Source organism: Lagopus muta, chromosome Z, assembly GCF_023343835.1.
Source record: "Lagopus muta isolate bLagMut1 chromosome Z, bLagMut1 primary, whole genome shotgun sequence".
Classification (NCBI taxonomy): domain Eukaryota; kingdom Metazoa; phylum Chordata; class Aves; order Galliformes; family Phasianidae; genus Lagopus; species Lagopus muta.
In genome coordinates this window covers 15,515,892-15,535,457 of record NC_064472.1, presented here as the reverse complement: position 1 = coordinate 15,535,457, position 19,566 = coordinate 15,515,892, and the positions used below count along the sequence as shown (strand labels likewise).

General features: G+C 35.8%; 1 protein-coding gene across 1 annotated transcript in view; it reads left to right on the top strand.

The window, feature by feature from the left end:
- HCN1 (hyperpolarization activated cyclic nucleotide gated potassium channel 1) overlaps positions 1-19,566 on the top strand; it is a 193,395-nt gene that overhangs the window by 23,493 nt on the left and 150,336 nt on the right. The gene's annotated exons all lie outside the window — the stretch shown is intronic.

Genomic DNA, 19,566 nt, shown 5'->3' with positions numbered 1-19,566 from the left:
ACAAGAATTATTTCGTATTTTCACTGAAATGCTATTTAAAAACTGCATTTATTTATTTAAATGAACATTTAGATAATTAAATTAATACTGGAGAATGATTTTCTACCATTTATGTGTTTGTTTTTTTTTCTGCTAGATACTCCGTTTTAAAGTATTATGTTCACTTTCTGGTTTAGCAGAAACCTCAATGCTGATCCTCCCCACAAACAAAATCAGATTATATTAAAACCAGCATGAGGCTGAATGATACTAAATATCAAATGTTTAACAAATTTATAGTTGTTTCTCAAAAACCTGAAATAGGTCATTATTTTTATTAGTATGTTTTGTAAATTCTACTTCTTTGCCTCCACGTAATGGAGTGTAACTATATTTTTGACACAGAAATGGAGCCCTGTAGTTATGTACTCAATTTAACTGAGGCAAATGATTAAGCATATCTTGCAGTTCTACCATAAAGCTGTACTTTTGTCTCCTCTGTGCTTTATAGAGAGACAACCTTCTGAAACATGTTCAATGACATTATAATCTGGCAGCTTGAATTAATAGCTTGCCACTGAAAGGCCCTACTAAGAACAGAAATGAATACTTTTTTCCCCCTTTGCTTCTCTGTTATCAGTGATAAATCAAGTATTCTAAGTCAGAAATAGTTGAATCTAGAGCTGACTAGGACTAGAAGTGACCAGAAGATCTTGTCCTATCTAGCAATGCCTATTGCTGTTGTAATCTATAGTTCAAGGCTGCTAATTTCCCCAAGGTGCTTGATTGTAACCTCATCTTTGCCTCTCTTGGTAATACTTAAATAATGCTAGCATTTATTAAAAATGAGTCGAGTCCATCTTTTTGTGTTGAGTAACACATTATAATGCTTGCTGATTGTTCTCAGGAAGGTGGAAAGGGATCAGAAGTATTATTGTTTCTGGGTCTGAAACTGCAGGGAGGCAGCGGTGGGCTTCATGACTACTTTGAACAAAGACTTCTACTGCCTGGGAGAGTGTGCAAGATACCCTGAGATGAACATAGGCTGAATGAGCTATTGATAAATCCTAAAATGAAAATTAGACAAAACAAAATAAAACAAACCTCTTTTCTCTAGCATATTATGCATATCAGAAGTCAGGGCAGTCATATGGAATTTTGTGTTTGGCATTTGTTATCACAACAGTGATGTATGGAGATGTGAGAGTGTACTGCACAATGATCGAGGACAACTTTGGAGAAATTGAACGTTGCAGCACTGTAAAGTTTTAAAATGGCAAAACTGAATAGCCAGACTTAGTTTAATTTGGAAATGATGGTCAGATGATCACACAGAGGCAGTCAGTCAATGAGACATTTGCTGGTCGTGATAATCTATTCTGTACTGTGTGTACACATGAACTACAGAGAGCATCCAGTGACTTAATTTTTATAATACAGAGCTGGAGTCTGTTTATAAGTGTTTAAATGGATTGAATATTTGTTGCCTATGGGCTGACATGTTGTTTTTCGGTATGATGAAGTTATGTATAAAATAATACATTGTATGCAAAATAATGCCAAAAATATTGAGAAGACAGATAGCAGCTTGTTCTTCGCAAATTGTGAAGCATAGACTTCCTGGAAAACTGATAAATGAGCAAGCCAGGTTGTGTAACAACACTGCTATCCCACTGAAGTATTCATATGACCTTAAATAGTAAAGATAGGTTGAAATTAGAGTTTTTCATTTTCTTAGTATCATATACCTAATATTCACAGAATCACAGAATCACAGAATTGTAGGGGTTGGAAGGGACCTCCAGAGATCATCGAGTCCAACCCCCCTGCCAAAGCAGGTTCCCTACAGCAGGTCGCACAGGTAGGCATCCAGGCAGGTCTTGAACATCTCCAGAGAAGGAGACTCCACCACCTCCCTGGGCAGCCTGTTCCAGTGCTCCGTCACCTCACTGTAAAGAAGTTCTTGCGCACATTTGTGCAGAACTTCGTATGCTGCAGTTTCCGGCCGTTTCCCCTTGTCCTGTCTCCACTCACCACTGAAAAGAGTCCGGCCTCGCCATTCTGCCCCCCACACCTTAGATATTTATAGACCTGGATCAGGTCCCCTCTCAGTCTCCTTTTCTCAAGGCTGAACAGACCCAGTTCACTCAGCCTTTCCTCATAGGGGAGATGCTCCAGGCCCTTCACCATCTTTGTGGCCCTCCGCTGGACTCTTTCCAAGAGATCCCTGTCTTTTTTGTACTGGGGAGCCCAGAACTCAGTTGGTTAGTATCCTAAACTCTAAGAGGAGTTGGCAAAAATGTTAGAGATTTTTATAAGACGCTAGTGAAAAATGGTTTGTTTTCTTTCTTTCCACATTATTTAAATCAATGAAATTGGTATCAATCTGCTGTCAGTTCCATCTAAGTAAGCAGTATTTGTGTTGCAGAAGCTTTCTCCTTAACTGCTAAAAAGTAACAGAGATCCCTAATAGGCATGGATGGATTGATATGTTGTTCTGCTGTAAATAGTTTGCCAGAACAAATGACTGTAAAAATGAGAAGAAACATTTAAATGAAAGTATGGGGGACGTGTTGAATTTGCAAATGTTTTTCATCTACAGAATCTGATATGCCAGTCTCTTAAAACCCAAAACAACAAAGAGATAATGAAGAGATACTTGTTTTAAAAAAATTATGTAATACAGCATTTAGGGAAACATATTTATTTAAATTGCTGATTGCAGAAATTGTTTTTGCAGTGATTTCTGACTGTTCATTTGTTGCTTTTTTTGTTGTTGTTGTTGTTTTTGGTTTTGGTTCCAAAAACCAACCAAACAAAAATTCCTAACTAAACAAACAAAGAAACAAAAACACTGGAAAAGCAGAACGCAAGCATGAACTACAGGATCTAGTGTATATTTACTTTAATATTCAGATAATCCAGCAGGACTCAACCTGTATCATAATACTGACATGGTCAAGAATTGAATATGCAGAGAACTAGACAGTGAATAACATAAAAACAAAGCTATAATAAGCTATGTTACTGAAATAGAATAATTGTAAATATGGAGTGGTGACATCCATAAGTCTTTTTTGGAAAATAATTCTAAAAGTATTGAGATTGATTTGTTTAAGCTCCCATACATTTTACGTAGATATGCTCTCAACTTGTAAGTTATGTTACCAATGTTCACAGATAACCAAACAATTAAAAGATATTCAGAATTAAGAATACATGCACTGTTAAATTACTTTATGTTCTGAAATAGAAAGTCATTCTTTTCCTCTGAGTTTCAATTAAGAGATTACAAATGATTCACCACTTTGAATTTACCTATGGTAGAAATTTACTGATTTTTTCAAATAACGATTTTCTCCAGAGGCTTCTTAAAAACAGACTTCAAAAGCCTTTCTAAAAGCTATTCTAATTGCAGGACAAGACCTAGTAGAAGTACCAGTAAAGAAAATTCTTACTCCTAAAAATGGTCCATAAATATTTCATTCTGAGATGCCTGATTCTTTAGTATTAGAATAGATTTTAAAGTCACAGATTGCTTATTGCAAGATTTGCAAAGAAGTTTAGGTTTTGCAAACATTCATCCATGAGAATGTGTAGTAATTTTAAATTGCATCATGTTTTATTTTGATTTGGCTTGTACTGAAATCTGGTTCTCAGTTTGGGTAACCTTTTCAAGGTTAATGAACATACCAAACATTTGATAGGCATTCTTGCTTTGCTAAAGCTCCATTCCTACATGAAACTTATTCCCCAGATTTCTGAGCACATCACACAAAGTGTCTTTAATTTTTACTGTATTATTTCTATAATCACAGTTATACACAGCTACCAAATCTCATAAATAAAAGCTGTCTTGAAATCTGAGCCTCACCAAAATGCTTAAGAATTAAGTAAATATGGAAGTGCTTTGCCAAATCAAGTTCTGTATTAACAGTTTAATCTGTCGCTTCCATGTTACACAATCCCAATTGTATTTGATGAACACTAGGTGTCCCCTCCTTGTTCTGCTTGTTAATAACCGTACAGAAATATATATATAACTAGATGTGATGATAACTACCTGAAAAGCATACTGCATAACGTGTTTGTGGTACCTGGATGACAGAAGAGGATTCGTACTTGAACAGCATACAATTTCTGTGGTAGGTATACATCACTCCCTTTATTATGTCAAACCTCTTCATTCCCTTATAACCTGCTGAGAAGACTAGATTTATTGTGTCTCCTTTGGATCACTTACTAGCATACAGTGTGACAAAGGAGAGATGATGACTTAGCTGGGTACTTGGTGGGGCTGAGTAAAAACAGTGTTACATCTTTACCACTGGCATTATTCATTTTTCTGTGTCCTCAGTAAAAGGACAATGAAGAGAGGACTGTGTCTCCAAAGATGCCTTCTTTTGGTTGATGGTGTTGTGCAGTGCTCTTTGCTTCAATTAACAGAAATGGGAGTCGACATAATGTTTTTGCTTTCTTTTTATTTAGTTTTAATTCCTCTCCTCTGTGGCAGTAGTTTAAGCTATGTTCCCAAGATCCTGTAAAGTTGTATCGCTTACTGTAATACAGCAAAAAAGACACCAGTACAGTTCATTTTAAAAAATGATTTGTTATACAGTAGGACATACTTGTTTATTGCCTATTACAGATGCATCAATCAAATCTGAATCATCCAGCTCATAGGAGTTACAGGGAAAAAAACTGGTTAAATAACTTCAGAGAGAAAGAAGATGTAGTAGGAGTAGGAGAGCCTACCTTCTCTTACTGGCAGTCACAAAGCCTCTAAAATTTTGCAGAAAATTGTCTGTACTGATTTCTTTGGCTTTCTTGCCATTGAAAAGACTGAAATAAGAGAAAATTCATATTTTCTGCCAATTTCAACTGTAGGAAACTGAAAATCAAGTTTTCCTTTTTTTTTGGGGGGTGTGTGTGTGTGGGGGGGGAATTGTGCTTGGAAAATGCTGCATGCCTAATTTATATAAATGAGTGAGCTTGTGTTTAGCACTGAGTAAGCTACTCAAATCAGGGTAAAATATTCATGCTGTTGTCTCTCACTGAGCAGATATTTGATCTCATGTACACATCTCACACAGATGACTTCCATTTTATGCTGTGCTGTGTCTCAAGACACCTGATTTGTAATCCTATTATAAAGTTGTCTTTACCAGGCGAAGGTGTTGTCATGTGTACTTGACACATGCTGACCTCCTTCACTTCTTGCATAATCTAGACAGGAAAAAAACATGCTATTTGCTTGTGACTTGAATTACAAAGTCTAAAAGTGTGCCTTGCTCAACACAGCTATGGTAGTAGAACATATCTGTAGGTTCATCAGAACACAGAGGCCCATCCATGTCAGATGGCTGCTTCTATTATCCATATGGAGTTGGATGGTTTGGTAGAAAGCTCTCAGATGTTGAGAAGGACAGCATTTAAGAAGTTTTATGCTGGTTTTCAAGTAAAGGCTGTTCCATTCTGAAGCACGTTTGTACTTTTCTTATAATGTGACAACAGCAAGTATTCTATTCCAGGTAGGTTTAATAATCTACTTCAGTTGCATTGTGTTAATTTGTATTTTTGGATTTTGAGCGTGCAAAAAACTTCTGTGTCCCCCCCCTGCATTTAATAGGAGCATTCCAGTATTTTACATTTGGATGTGAATCTATTCATGGCACCTACTCAGGGCTGCTTTATTACAGGGTTTCTACTTGAAGCCATACAAGCTGATCAAGCAGCATGCAGAAAAGGATACCCAGCCCAGTTCCGCAGGGGGAACACACTGTTTGTGCCTGTGAGTTGTGCTGGCTGTTAGGTCATTACGGGTAGGACTCGTAGTGCTGGTATTCCTCCATAATTTGATTGTGATGTTGCCTAATGGATTGTCTGTCTCTGACAGCAATTGAAACTGAGGTATTTTATCTGTAGGCACTGATCCTGTGGAGCCAGAACCCTTACTGCTAGCTGTTTTCTCTCCTTACTTAAAATTAGAGAATATAAAAGCAGTTGAAGCTATTGATGCTGGCTTGATTGTTTAATTCTAGTCTACTGAGTATCATTTGCTTATATGCATAGAACTGAAATGATAGAAGAATTCTACAAATAAATAACACATTGATTCTGAAATAAAGCATGATATACTGTGGAAGAATATGCAAGTTGAAACATTTTCATAACAGCAAAAGGCAGTCTCATGACGTACAGATATGGAAGTCTGGGTGCTTAAATAACATATTTTTCTTCTCTGTCACATAATATACAAGCCTGCTCTGCATGTTTTGTTAGATAGGGCACCCAATCCTGACTGAATTGGTAGTGTTCAAAATATGGGAATGTAATGGAGCTTTTTTCCTAGAAATCTTAGTGTTTATATGTACTGTCAAAGTTTTAACAACAGGTCAGTACATTATGCTCAGCTCTGCAGTGCTTTTTTATGTATTTCAATGAAAATTAGATATCAGAGCAGCTAAAGCATATGTGCATGAGCTGTCACTGATGTAGGTGATGGAGCACACTGAAGTTTGTATTTGTTCGCTCTTTTAAATTCTGTACAACAGTAGGAAAACACATGTAACTGATAGTGACAATTAGAAGACATTATGATCCATCCTCTCCTAATAATAGAATACTAGCTGCCAAAAAAGAGCAGCAGATTTTTAGAGCAGGCAATTACTGAAATGCAAGCAAGATATAGTATTCTGTTCTTTAATTTCCTATTTTGCAATTTAAGTATAATAACTTCCACAGAAAAATATCTTTCTTCCTACAGACTAAATAGGAAATGTTATGAATGTGAAGTTTTTCTCTTCATCTCGTTACTCCATAGTGCCAACAAGGTGTCTTTCGTGTGTAAGTACACTGACATAGTAATTGTGCAATGTCAGTTTTCCCTAGGAGATAAACTGAGGTCTTAAATAAATCTCCCTGAACTGACACGCTGGGAAATAATGCCTTGTATAGTAAGTATTCTTGCTGGTATTCTTGTCGGATCTTTTATTTCTATTTTCGCTTACATAATACCGACAGATTTTAAATTTGCACCCAAGTTTTCTTTGTTTTCATTTTCGTGTAGTTGCTTTAGATATTGCTAGGGATTCATTATCACTGCTTAAGGCTGTCTGAAGAAGACTAACTGGTCTAATAAGATTTTACAAGGCTTTTTTTTTTTTGTTTTAAGAATGCAACAGTGTGTCTTTACATTGCTAATCATTACTAATTGAAAGTTGAGGAGGAAATTATACTGGAAGAATAAAAACTGATGGTCAGAAGCTGAGTGTGAACAATTTTGACTTTTTCCTAACATTTGGCTTCGAGAATCATTTCACTTCTTAAGTAATCATGTATTAAAGGATAAGTTATGTAGATTTCAAGTTGATACAGTTTCATCCTCTACTTCATGGGGAAAGTTGTCAGTTGCTGTGAACACTTCTTTAAATTAAAATAAAAGAAATAAAAAAGCAATAAAATAAAACTAACCCACCAGTTATGTTCCTCTCTCTGTGTAGAACACCGTGCTTCTGAAACTGCAGGCTTTAATTAATGTGGATTCTTAGGATAGTATTACCTCAATTGTCTTAAGTCTCAGAGGCAGAAAAGTGAGATTGGGCAGACCAGCCTGCCTCATCACCCTTTCTCACTCATGTCGTGCTCCTTAATTTGTCTGGGCACTTTGTCAAATAAGAGCAGGGAAATAATACCAATTCACCACCTGTCAGCAGGCTGAGGATCATGTTCTGATTTTGATCAAATTTGACTACCTTCTAACTCAGTAAAATACTTGGGATGCTACTTGTTTGAAGAGTTGCTGACTCTCACTGAAGACAATGGAATAGGAGTTTAATAGTTAATTAGGAGCAGGATTCTACTTTACAAAGCTAAAGTGGTCTAAATTAACCACTCAGGGAGAAAGAGGCAACTGTATAAACCTATTTAGAGACTACTGAGGAGCTGGGTTGGCAATGTAGAAATAGCTTTTCCAACTCTAAGTTGCCTTCTGAGTTATTTCTAACCTGAATTTCATGGAAAGAAACCTGAATTTCATCGAGTTTATTCCATGATATTATCTCACATCCCATATGCGTAATGTATGATTTAAATATAGTTGCAACCTGAAAAGAATGAGCAAATAACCTAATTTAGAGATTGAAAGCACTGTGCTCCTTGCTGCTGAGCAGGAATTAAAGCTGTAATTGAACTGCTGTGCTGCTCAAACAGTTCTGCATGGAAAGCGTGCTCTCTTCCTCACTGCTTTCATCTTCTTTAATCCAGACACGTGCTTTGACATAGCCCTTCCATTCGTCTAGGCTCATAGTCTTTTCCTCTTACTGTTATCTGAAAACAGCTCTTTTTTCAGCTTCTTTGCTTTAGAGCCAATAGCAGCAAAATAAACTGCATCTGCACCTTTTAGTTGTGCTGCCTTGCTCAACATCATAGCATTGTCGATCTGGCATGAACTACTTCCAGGTGGTACTAAGTATTATTACAGTCTTGGTGTTGAATGGATATGCATCTCTAGAGATCCCTCCCTGCACCCAGGTGGGTGCTACTGGATGAGAAGCTGGGGCAATGGGATCCATGGCTGCCTAGGAGAAACCATCTGTAAAGAACCATCTGAAAGGCTGGCTAATTATGATGGGACAGCTGTCATCTTGCCAGAGCGCTGAGCACTATGCTGACTATAGACAACAGGAAATATGATACTGTCAAAAAAGGGGGGAAAAAAAGAAAAACAGTGAGAAAATAATGGGAGAAGATATTGAAGCAACTTGAACAAATATGCATGCACATATTCATGTGAATAATCTCCAAGTGTGAGGGTTCCTCAGACTGCTTACATACCTCTCAACAGAAACCCAAGAAAACTGTCCTGCTTAAGTTTTTCCATCTCCAGATAAATTCTTCATGTTCAGTTTACCTTGCTTGGCTTAACATACTAAAAGGACTGTGATAGCAAAGTTTACTCTCCTTGCTAATGCTTCTTTTCATGCCTTTAAGATAGTGACATACAAGATTAATGGCCAGAATCTGAAACTGGAGAGAATGGTGACATGCATAATTCAGAATGAATCTGTTTGCAATGCTGCTTTACTGTGGTATTTCCAAAGCATAGTATTGAAAAAGGTGTAGTAATTCTCCTTAAGTTGTTTGATTCCTCAACCAGAGACATGAACTTGTCTTCATCTGTTGCAAAAATGACTGAGTGTTTCACTTGAAAATTGTTTTCCATCTTAGGAAGTTTAATGTTGGGTATGTTTTTAACAAAGAAGTGGAAAAATGTACAACTAAAATGTGGTTTCAACAGGCAAGGAGTAAGTTTTAGAATTGGTGCATTATTTTGATCACCAAGAAATTTAAGCTGTTGTTTAGAGACAAGTAACTTAATATAGTCACACCATGCTGTAATCTGCACTTCAGTGGTTTGTCTGATTTCATATATTTTCTCAAGGATAAGATACTCTTTTCTTGTGGAGACTTTCCAGTGAGCTAAGCCAAGCACTGGCTTTCTTTCAGCGTTAATCATGTAAATACATTTTTAACTATCACCTATTTTGTTGATGGCTAGACCAATCAATCATATCATAAATGTGTCATTATTTGTCCTTTTAATGTGACATTTTTAGTAACTGAATGCACATCTTAGCCTTGTATGGATTTGTATTTGTATTTCTATTCATGTTAGAGTGTCACAAATGTGCGTTCTGATGGATCATTTGAAAACAGTTTTTTTAAAAATTCGGTCTGTTTATTGAGGCTCTTGATTGACAGAGTAACTGCCAGACACTGACAATGAAGGTATTAAAATACTTTGCTTGGATAAAATTAGTCAATACTGTAACTTTTTTTTTAATCAAAGAAGATACTGCTTATTTTCAAAATAATTACAAAACAAATTCTAGCTGAACTGTGCCTGGTTTCTTCCTTTTCATTTAATCTTCCCATCATTTTCCCATGGAAGATTGTAAAAACAAAACTTCAGTGTTGAAGGTTTTAGTTCTACTGTTATTCTGTTTCTGAGAATACTTAATTATTGACTCAGTAGTTCTTATCAACTTTTGCTTAGCAATTAAATAATTTTACATTTGTGGAAGAAGTGATTTGCTTTTCCCTCAGCCAGATGTTTAGAATTGATAGCATTTGAAAGCAGATATATAGGAAGTTTTCCTGTGACACAGCAATTCGAATTCAGTCTGCTTCAGCCAATTACTAATGCTCTTAGGGGCAGTAAAGTCAATTTGACAACTTTAGATGGTGCTTTTGGGAAATTTTCTCTCTCTGTTTTTTTAGATATGTATGGATTTCTTGTCTAAAATGAACATGGTCTGAATATTTTAATGCATTAAGTACACAAACTCTTCAGCTGCATGCTAATTTTAAAGCCACGTGTAGTAACTATTTAACAACCTATTTAGAACTAAGAATTGGAAATTATTGCAACAGTAAAGTAGCATAAATTTGATGTCATTTGCTACAGTGATGTGTGAATGGTTGCTTATTGGACTTCACAGCTACCACGAGGTGCTTTGTCTAGTCAGTCAGTTTTTCTTGGTATTGAAGAGACAAGGAAAAAGTGTTAAGTATTTGATTCACAAGTTCAGTGTAAATAACTCAGCATAAACAATGGTCTAAAACTACATTTTCTCATCTTTCCTTAGCTATCTCAATAAGGAATTTGTTGCCTTGTTTAAAAGTTTTAAAAGTTATGGTTCCAAGTAAACCTTGAGCCTGGCCCTATGGATTTCCTTCCAGTTTCTCCAGAAATTTTCCTCTGATGTGAAGTATATATCATGATGCTCTTTAGACAAATCTAGACTAGAATTAGATTGTCATCTGAGCAGTATAAAATAATTCTTCACCAATGTAAAATTTTTTTTTGATGAAATCGTAAAAAGCTCTGGCTTGGATACTTAAGGCTTGAGTTTCAGGATTAACATGCATGCTCGAGGAGATTCATTTTCCTTTATCTCTCCTGTTTTGATCTTTGACAGTAAGCTTTTTCTCGCAGCATTGCATCTCTAGCTCTGTGTTTCAGTGCTAAATATACTTTAAAAACTAGTAATATATTATTCATTACGCATGCTAAATCTATGTGAGAGGAAGGAGAAAAAGAAAATATCTCAAGAGAGAAGGGGTAAGTAACTATATGGTCCCTATATGATGTTGTTGTTTTTTTTTTTCCTTGTGATTTCTGTTACCTGCTGCTGTCTGGATCAAAAGCTCAGCTGTGTTTTCTTTGACTACCATCTCTTAGTCTAAGCAGTGTTAAAACTGTAGAAATAATAGCGCTGATTGTTACCTAGACTTTTTGAATTGGCTGCTGCAGTTTGTGATAGAAGTTCAGTACTGTTAGCTTCTTGCTGACTGCACATCTTGTCATCTCATCAATATTGGAGAGAATCACTCTGATGAAAACAAAATCAGAAAACAAAAACAAGATCAGTGCACCTCCCACCTCACAAGAAAATGTGTCTTTGAATTCTAAGACAAAGTATACTCAATGTAATATCTCCTTAGCTGTTAAATGGTGGTTTTATTAATTTTATAAACAAGTGTTTTTTAGTTTGCTGTATTTTCATATTTTTACTTATGAAGAAAATGGCTGTTCCTCACAGAAATCATGACTTAGAACTATTTCTGGTCAATTTAAGCAGTTTAGGACTCTGAGGGGATTTTCACTGGAAATCATAACATCTGATATTTTCTCTCAAGACATTTTGAAGATTTATAAGCCTTCAGCTGGCCTTAGCCTTGTTGGTTTTTTTTTTATATATATATATATTTTTTTTCTATTTGTATATAAAATTTTGTCTGTGCAGTATTCCAGTTCATTAGCGGAATAGGTAGATACTGTTTCAGGACATGACTCTCCTTTTTTCTGAATATTTTGTGGTTGCAAATGTGATTTTGAGATACAGAGATTCAAATCCATTAAGTATTTTTTAACTTCACATTTATAATGAGTAAATGTAACTGAACCACAGTTTATTTTTAAATTGAACTACAAATGCATTTGAATGTCCTCTTGGTGTTTTTTTTTTGTTTTTTGTTTTTTGTTTTTTCCCCACACAAAGAAATCATTTCTCAGATATTTATTCTGCAGTTTCTTTTTGGTTACCCACATTTTTATTTTGTGGAACTGCCATGAAGAAGGAAAGGCTATCCTGTGTTCTCACAGGCAGTGGAGGCAAAAAATCAGAGCTGCTGCAAAAACTGTTGGATAATTTGTATCTTTGACTATACCTGTGGTGGAATATACAAAACAGAAGAGACTTTAATGAAGATTTTTAAGTAGATTAGTACAAATTAAGCATTTCAAAAGATACACCCTTAATTCTTTTTATTTCTATAGTTTGAAATGGAAGAGTGAAAATCAGTTTTTTAACTAAACAAATCTAAGAAGTTTTAATAGGACATTTTGTAAGGTCAACACAGACAAAACCTAAAGTAAACCTGAAGTACATGGAGTTGTCACCTCAAGGTCATTCCTTATTAAACATCTTTAACTATAGCGATAGTGCCTTCTTTTACAAAGGGAAACAAACTGAAGAAAATCCCCTGCTTTACATGCAGATGTCTTCAAAGCTAGTGGGAGGCCTGGCATTCCTCTGCCCCCTCAGTCGGAAGGGTTTGTGGTGGGGTTGGCCAGAGATGTTGGCTATTCTAGCTTACGGCTTTGCCAAACCAAAACCTGTTCATGATGCTGGCTGTGGGTGCCTAATGGATGTGGCGTTTGCACATCACTGGAGCATCACAGGTATATGTGGTGATTATACAGGTATATATGGAGTGAGTGTCTCGTGACACACATGGGAAGGACACTGCCTCAGCCCTGACATAAAATCAACTTGATGTCAGCAGATTTGTGCTCCCCATTATGATACTAAGCAGGGCCATCTGAAGTGGCCATCTCTTCCCAGAAATTGGGCAGGGAGCCCAGACACGCATTACGCATTGGATGGCAAGATATCAAAATAGGCAACTGAGGGGCTATTAGAGCTGCTGTCCAGCTCCTAGCCACTGCTAACTTGCCTGTGTTTAGAAGAATTAAGGCATATGACCTGGAGAGAATGCAAAAATGAAGCTCACTTAATTATTTCTTACAGTATTTTGTATTCAGTGTTCCATTCAGTTCCATCTCAACTGAGTTCAGTAAGACTGCACTGATGAAAATTGTAGAATTTTCCACAATACTGAAATTATTGGAACTCTTGAATCTAATCAAGATTTACCCTGGTGACCTGCTTCATGCGGTTGCAAGAGGAAATGTAGATATGTCTACTGAAAAGCTAATTTAAATTTGAAACAGAAGGACAAATCTAAGTTTTTCATTTATTTATCTATCTATCTATTTATTTATTTATTTTTAAATTTAAGCTGCTCTTGTTTTTAAGTAAAATGTAAAGCTGCTAACTAGCATGTTCCAATTCTTGGGTACTACCAGAGCTTTGCAGTGATACTACTATCATTCAGTTACCTTAGATGTTTTCAGAATATATCCAAAGAAGCAGACAGAGGATGATTTTGGTCCGACTCTGTCTCTTCATATTAATTTTCATGGCCAAGCAAGTGTTTGTATTTGAAATACGGTTTTCTACATTATACTTTATGCACTTTGGAATAATTTCTATGTATTTCTTAGATGTGAGGAGAAAATTTAGTTTGCTCAGTGTTGGTGGTAGTGAGCACTACTGTGTAGGTAGAAGAAAATCTATTATTTTAACTCTTAAGTAAGTAGAAGTGTTTCTAAATCTTCAGATGATTTGGCCCACCATTAGACTTACAGTTTTCTTAACTAGCCATAACAAGTAGAAAAAAATATATCTACTAATGAATAAAGCAAATCTTAATAAGGCTTTTCTCCTTAAGTTATCAGAGTGAAGTTTTAAGAAAATGCATGAAAAATCATATTTCTGAAGCAGCTTTGTGACTTAATCTATTTCCAAATGACAGTACAATGATGTATCAGTAATCAGTGAAAAATAATGAGTGATCTAATACTGACCAGATCTGCTGCCCTGATAACTCTTCACTATCAGTATAAGAACAAATACTGAGCCAAAATGGCTCAGAAAAATGAAGTGTTATATTCAAAAGGCTAATGTAAAATCTACATACCTTCAGAGCAGTGTATGATGTCGCATATGTTATGCAGTTCTTTGAAATCTATTTCTGTTTTAGATATCGGTATTACAATTCATCGTGCACTCTTTGCTAGCATGTTAAAATGTTGTTCTCCCACCATTAGTCGTACTGCATACACTGACATCAATAGAGACTGCTGTTCTGTTTGCTGTAAGTTACTATCGTTTTTGCTTTATACTGGATTTCTGTTTTAAATGCAGTTTTTATCAGATGAAAACAGAATGGATCCTTTAGAACAGACCTACACAGATCATAAAATCATAGAACAGATAGAAGATAATAGAAGATATTCAAGTCCAGCTGAGTTCTTTCTTCGGACCCTGCGTGATTTTGCCTGTCCCATGTACCCCCAGCTCCCCAAAAAGGACATCTTTTCTTGGTTCCTGATGTCTACATCTCTGTTTATTTCCTTGAAAGAAAGAAATACAAGCTATCTCAAAGTGAACTTCCAAATCAGAGATTTCTGAAATTGGTAGACAGCTGAAGATTCCCCATCCTTCACAGCTGTTTGTTTGCTGTGGTGTCCTTCACATATTAAAAAAACAAACAAACAAACAAAACCAACATGTATTGTAAGATACAAGGTTATATTTTCCTGTTCCAACCAGTTCCTAGATAATCAGCAGTTTTTAAATTGGAAACCTGTTGGGGTTTGGCATTCTTCAATCTGTAATGCAGATTGGTTTATAACCAATTGATAGCTATCCAGAATAATACCTAATATAATCCAACACCTGTATTTAATTGTAGTTATTGATTTCTCTGGTGCTACAGCACCATTCTTCTACAGTTAAAATTAATCAGTGTTCTATGCAATTTAGGTACATTGTCAGTAAGCATTGGTGAGAATCTACACTGGCAAAAAAGATCCCTCAAATGTTATTTTCCCCTATAGTGCGGATTAGCTATCAAAAGTCATTGATCCAGATGTATTCACATGTCTATATCCTTTTATCCTGTTTATTCCTGTTAGATCAGTGAGGCTGAAGCAGTCTCTATAGCTGATAGGGAGCACGTCTTTAAGAACTTAACTTAAGCTGTTGGAGATGAGCTCTTTTTGATGCCTTGCTGGTCTTGCTTCCTTGTGCCCATGCCAAATCCAGTGTTAAATGAACCCCACATCTACTGTGGATTTGAGATTACTGTAGTTTTTAGCCAATTAGATTTTGACTCTTCCACCTATTCTATTAATACTTCTCTGAGAACTTTGTAATGTTGTACAGTTAAATATTGTTTCAAAAAATGTTACTTCACAAGTTACTTTGAAAAAAAACAAAAACTTTTCTCATTCAGAAATTGTGGTGTGTGACATGTTGTGTCTTATTTTGGTATGGCTTCCTATTATTTTGTTAAGCATACTTTAAAGAAATTCCATTTTTTTTTATGTGAAATACTCAGTTCTTCTGGGGAGCATTATTGTTTCCTGTGTTTCCAGTTTGGAGCATTTGACAGACTTTTAGGTTTCAGGCCCACAGTGTGGGATACTTTCATGACAGTCTAGAAAGTCTAGAAAGTCTATCACATTTTAAAGAGAAAACAAATTTCTGCTACTTGTAGTAACCTGTACTTCTGAGGGGACATGTCGTATGCCATGTACTATTTTGGAAAAAGCTCTCAGAGTTTCCCAACAAAGGAAAGTTTTATTTTGTCTACATCCATTTTTCATCATAATGTCTTGAATTTAGTGATCTTCTATGTTCAAGGCGCAGTTAGGACTGAGTTTTTAGGGAGGTAGAAGATTCTGGGAAACAGTTTAATGTGGAGCTCACTCACAGTGTTTCCTTGAAGCTGCTTCATAATGGGAATTTTTCCTTTCAGTTTCATGAGTGATATGAAAATAATGACAAATGCAACAGTCTTGGTAGCTATAAGGCAAGAGATCATCCATTTTTTAGAAGAACAAGTTTAAATTTTGTAATGTTTCAGTCCACAGTGTCTTGTTCCACGATATGTTGCTGCCTACCACTTTGGAGAAAGAAATAGGAGGCTGCTGTTACCTGTGGAAGGAAAATTTCACTGCTAAAGTCTTGCATGTTTCTTACCTGTGAGTAGGGATTTATTCTTCTGGACTTTTTTTTTTTTTTTTTTTGTACAACAGACAATTTGGGTAATAAAAGTAGCAGTGTCTGACCTTGTGTTATTACACACAAGTGGCATACCAATCTTGCCTTAGTTTTGGCAGTGTCACATTAGGAATGTAGCATAATTACAGCTGGCATTTTCTGCCAATATGAGCTTTCAACAGAAGGTGCCAATTAATGGACACCATTACTAGTACTAATAAAAAAAATAGAAAGCTACCAGTGACAGCTCTCTGGTGAGGAAAAATCTACTCAGATCTGAATGTTATTGAAGTAAAGGAGGAGGGAGGAAGAAGGGTTCCAAAAAGAACAGTGTCCAGAAAGTGAGAGAAGCCATGTTGAATGCAGAAGAATCAAATGAATTACCAATCTGGTACATTTCTGTGATTCCAAGTGGACAGTTCATGTTACCAGATGACTGGCCCCCTTTTGAGCCATGGAAGAAATTCCATTCTATTCAGCAGGCAACTGTAATAGTTTATCTGTTCCAGTAGATAAGTGGTGTGACCTCCAGGCTTCTTGGTGAGACATGCCTCACAGTTTGTTTTTTTGCTATTTATTTATTTATTTTGCAAACATGTTGGACTTACTGTGGTGCACACAGAAATGTGACAGTGCTTTGTTTGACATGTTGGAGGAAGTTGGGAGGAAAAGAGCCTTTCCTGTTTATTCCTAAAGACAGGCAGATAAGTAGATCTGTATCCTGTTCCAAAATTTCAGTATAAAATTCAAATACTATTTTTAATATTTCTCTGCATTGGTATTTCCATCTCATTTCCACTGAATATTAACTTCAGTTCTTTGGGTTTCCTGAGCCTTGCCACTTATCACATTACTTAAAGGTGTTTCTAACCACCAGCAAGAGAAGAGATGGAAGAGTTGCTTTTTAAGCAGCTGGAAGCTAATGGAAAGATGATATTAACAGTGCTATAAAACAGCTGCTGGTTGCTGGGAAAATGCTCAATGCTGATGCACTATAATAATTTTATTCCTCTTTCTTAGTGAACTCTGAAGTGACCAGGCTTTTTGGTCTGTGTAGTAATGGAATGTTCCTTACTAATAGTCAAGCAAATTGATGTCCAGATGAATTTAATCACTGTATTTCCAGAAGTGTGTTGGAAATAATACAACAGTTCTATGGAGGGAGATATTTTTTTTGATTACTCTGAAAGGCGAGTTATAGAGGGAAAATATATACATGCAGCTTTTCGAAGTCAGAGAAGAGTCTGCTTTCTTTAGCTAGAAAAAAATATGAGGATTAGAAACTGACTTAAACATTTAATATAGGAAAACATATCTTCTGCAGTAGGAAAAACGACATACAGAAGCCCAATTTTTATGGTAACTTTGACTTCTCATCCTCCCCTATCCTCCCTCTTTCTCATTATTGCATTCTTTTCTGTGATTACTCTTGTAGGCATCAGTACAATAGCATCATCTACTTAGCTGGAAAAATAATAAATTAATAAACAAATTATTGGAATTTATTTATCTTAGTTTATCTGCAAGTAAGGGCCATATAATATACATGTGTGTGTGTATATATATATGTATATGAGAGCCATATATGTTGTGTGTATTTTGTGTTGTGTGTATTTTGTGGGGCAGCAGTGCAACATAACCATGAGGGAAGACAATATTATAACAATTAATCTCTTTGAAAATGATCAAATATCCATTGAAGACCTAGAGTTAGTTCTTTGTTCAGTTTATTCTGAAATTACTCACTTCTCAAAGCCATTGGTTTTTGTATTAGGATGAAGATGCCAAAGGAACCATTATAAATACAGGACTGCACTGTTTTTGGTTCAGAATATGGCTTTGAGATCACACCTACTGTTGCATGGCAGTCTTGTTCAGCAATTCTATTTTTTGAAAGATTTTGTTTTTTGGCATTTTTTCTTTGCTACAGTAAAGAAGAAAATATCTGACTATTCATTTTACCTGCAAGAACACTTGAGAATATCATTCAACTAGAATATTTTAGTGTGCCAGAAAACATTTTTATTTCACTTTTATTATTCATTATTATTTATAGAGTTGTTACAATTTTAGTTTTACTTGTGGGACAGAATACTTCAGCAGTGTAAACTTCCTCCTTACTCCTTCTCCTCCAGAAAATGTTGAAAAAAGTGCTGTACTTTCACTTACTAAGAAATGCTTCCCAATATCATACAATTTTGCATTTTTTTTTCATCCAATCTACTACTGAGTCACTTACAATTATATAAACCATAACAGATTTCTATACCGACTGAGATTGGTGAGCATGCATTTGCTGCAATACTGTGACTCATTTTCAGGAACAGCCAAAGTCGTTATAATGCTTGAACAGTTTGATGCTGCCTGCCTTTCACTTTTCAATTACAGCATACATTATTTAATACTTTTCTAATCTTAATGTCAATAGGTGTTCTTTGTTCTTTGCAACAGAAAAGTTAGCAACATGGAAAGCCCAACATTTACCAGAGGAATTATATTTAGGGAGACCTTTGATGCTGAATATTTCTGTCCCTAATTGTCCCAAGGAGTTTCTTGCTTACAGATATCTGAGTATGTATATCAGTAATGTGATATGGGAATCTGCTATTTGAAGTCTTGAGTGTTTGAACGAGAATGGTTGAGAAAATATTGGTGTTTCACTTCATTCATTTTCAGAAGACATTCATTTCCTCGGTTCCAGAAACTTCTTTTTATTTTCCAGTTTTGCACCCTTTCAGAAAAAGAATTCTCTGGGCCATTAATATTATTAGCAGGGAGATAAAATTAAGGATTTTCATACCTAAGGCTTAGCATTATTCACTGATTTTTATCTTTTATCCAGAACAGCTTCTTCAAGGTCCCATTTCTCTGTATGGCAAATGGCAAAAGTAAAGCATTTCAGGACAGGATTCAGAGCAGTCCTGAAAACCGCGCCCCCAAATGCATATATTCTCTTTTCCCAGATTCAGGTAAGTACGCAGAGGATGGAGCAATGCAGGATTCTGCCCTTGTATGTGATCATGTGTCATGTGAGATGAAGGCAGATCTCTTAGCCTAAAAAAGGGGAGCCACATCCAACACCATGGAGTCAGGATAAATCATGAATCTGTTAAACTATAAGATAAAAAGGTAGGTATCTTTATTAAAAACAGTGACACTGATAGTCACATTTTAGGTCTGTGAAGAGCTGACTCCTGAGGTTTGTATTAAACAACTTGAGAAGACATACCAAACTGGCCTTTAGAGAATTCGGAGAAGAAATAGATAGCATTTATTTTAAATTTTCAAAATGTTTCAAATTGAAAGTCAGCATTAAGCTGTATGGGCTTTCACAGAACCTCACATATCTTGATACCTTAATGTCACCTTCAGATAATCTAAAGAAATA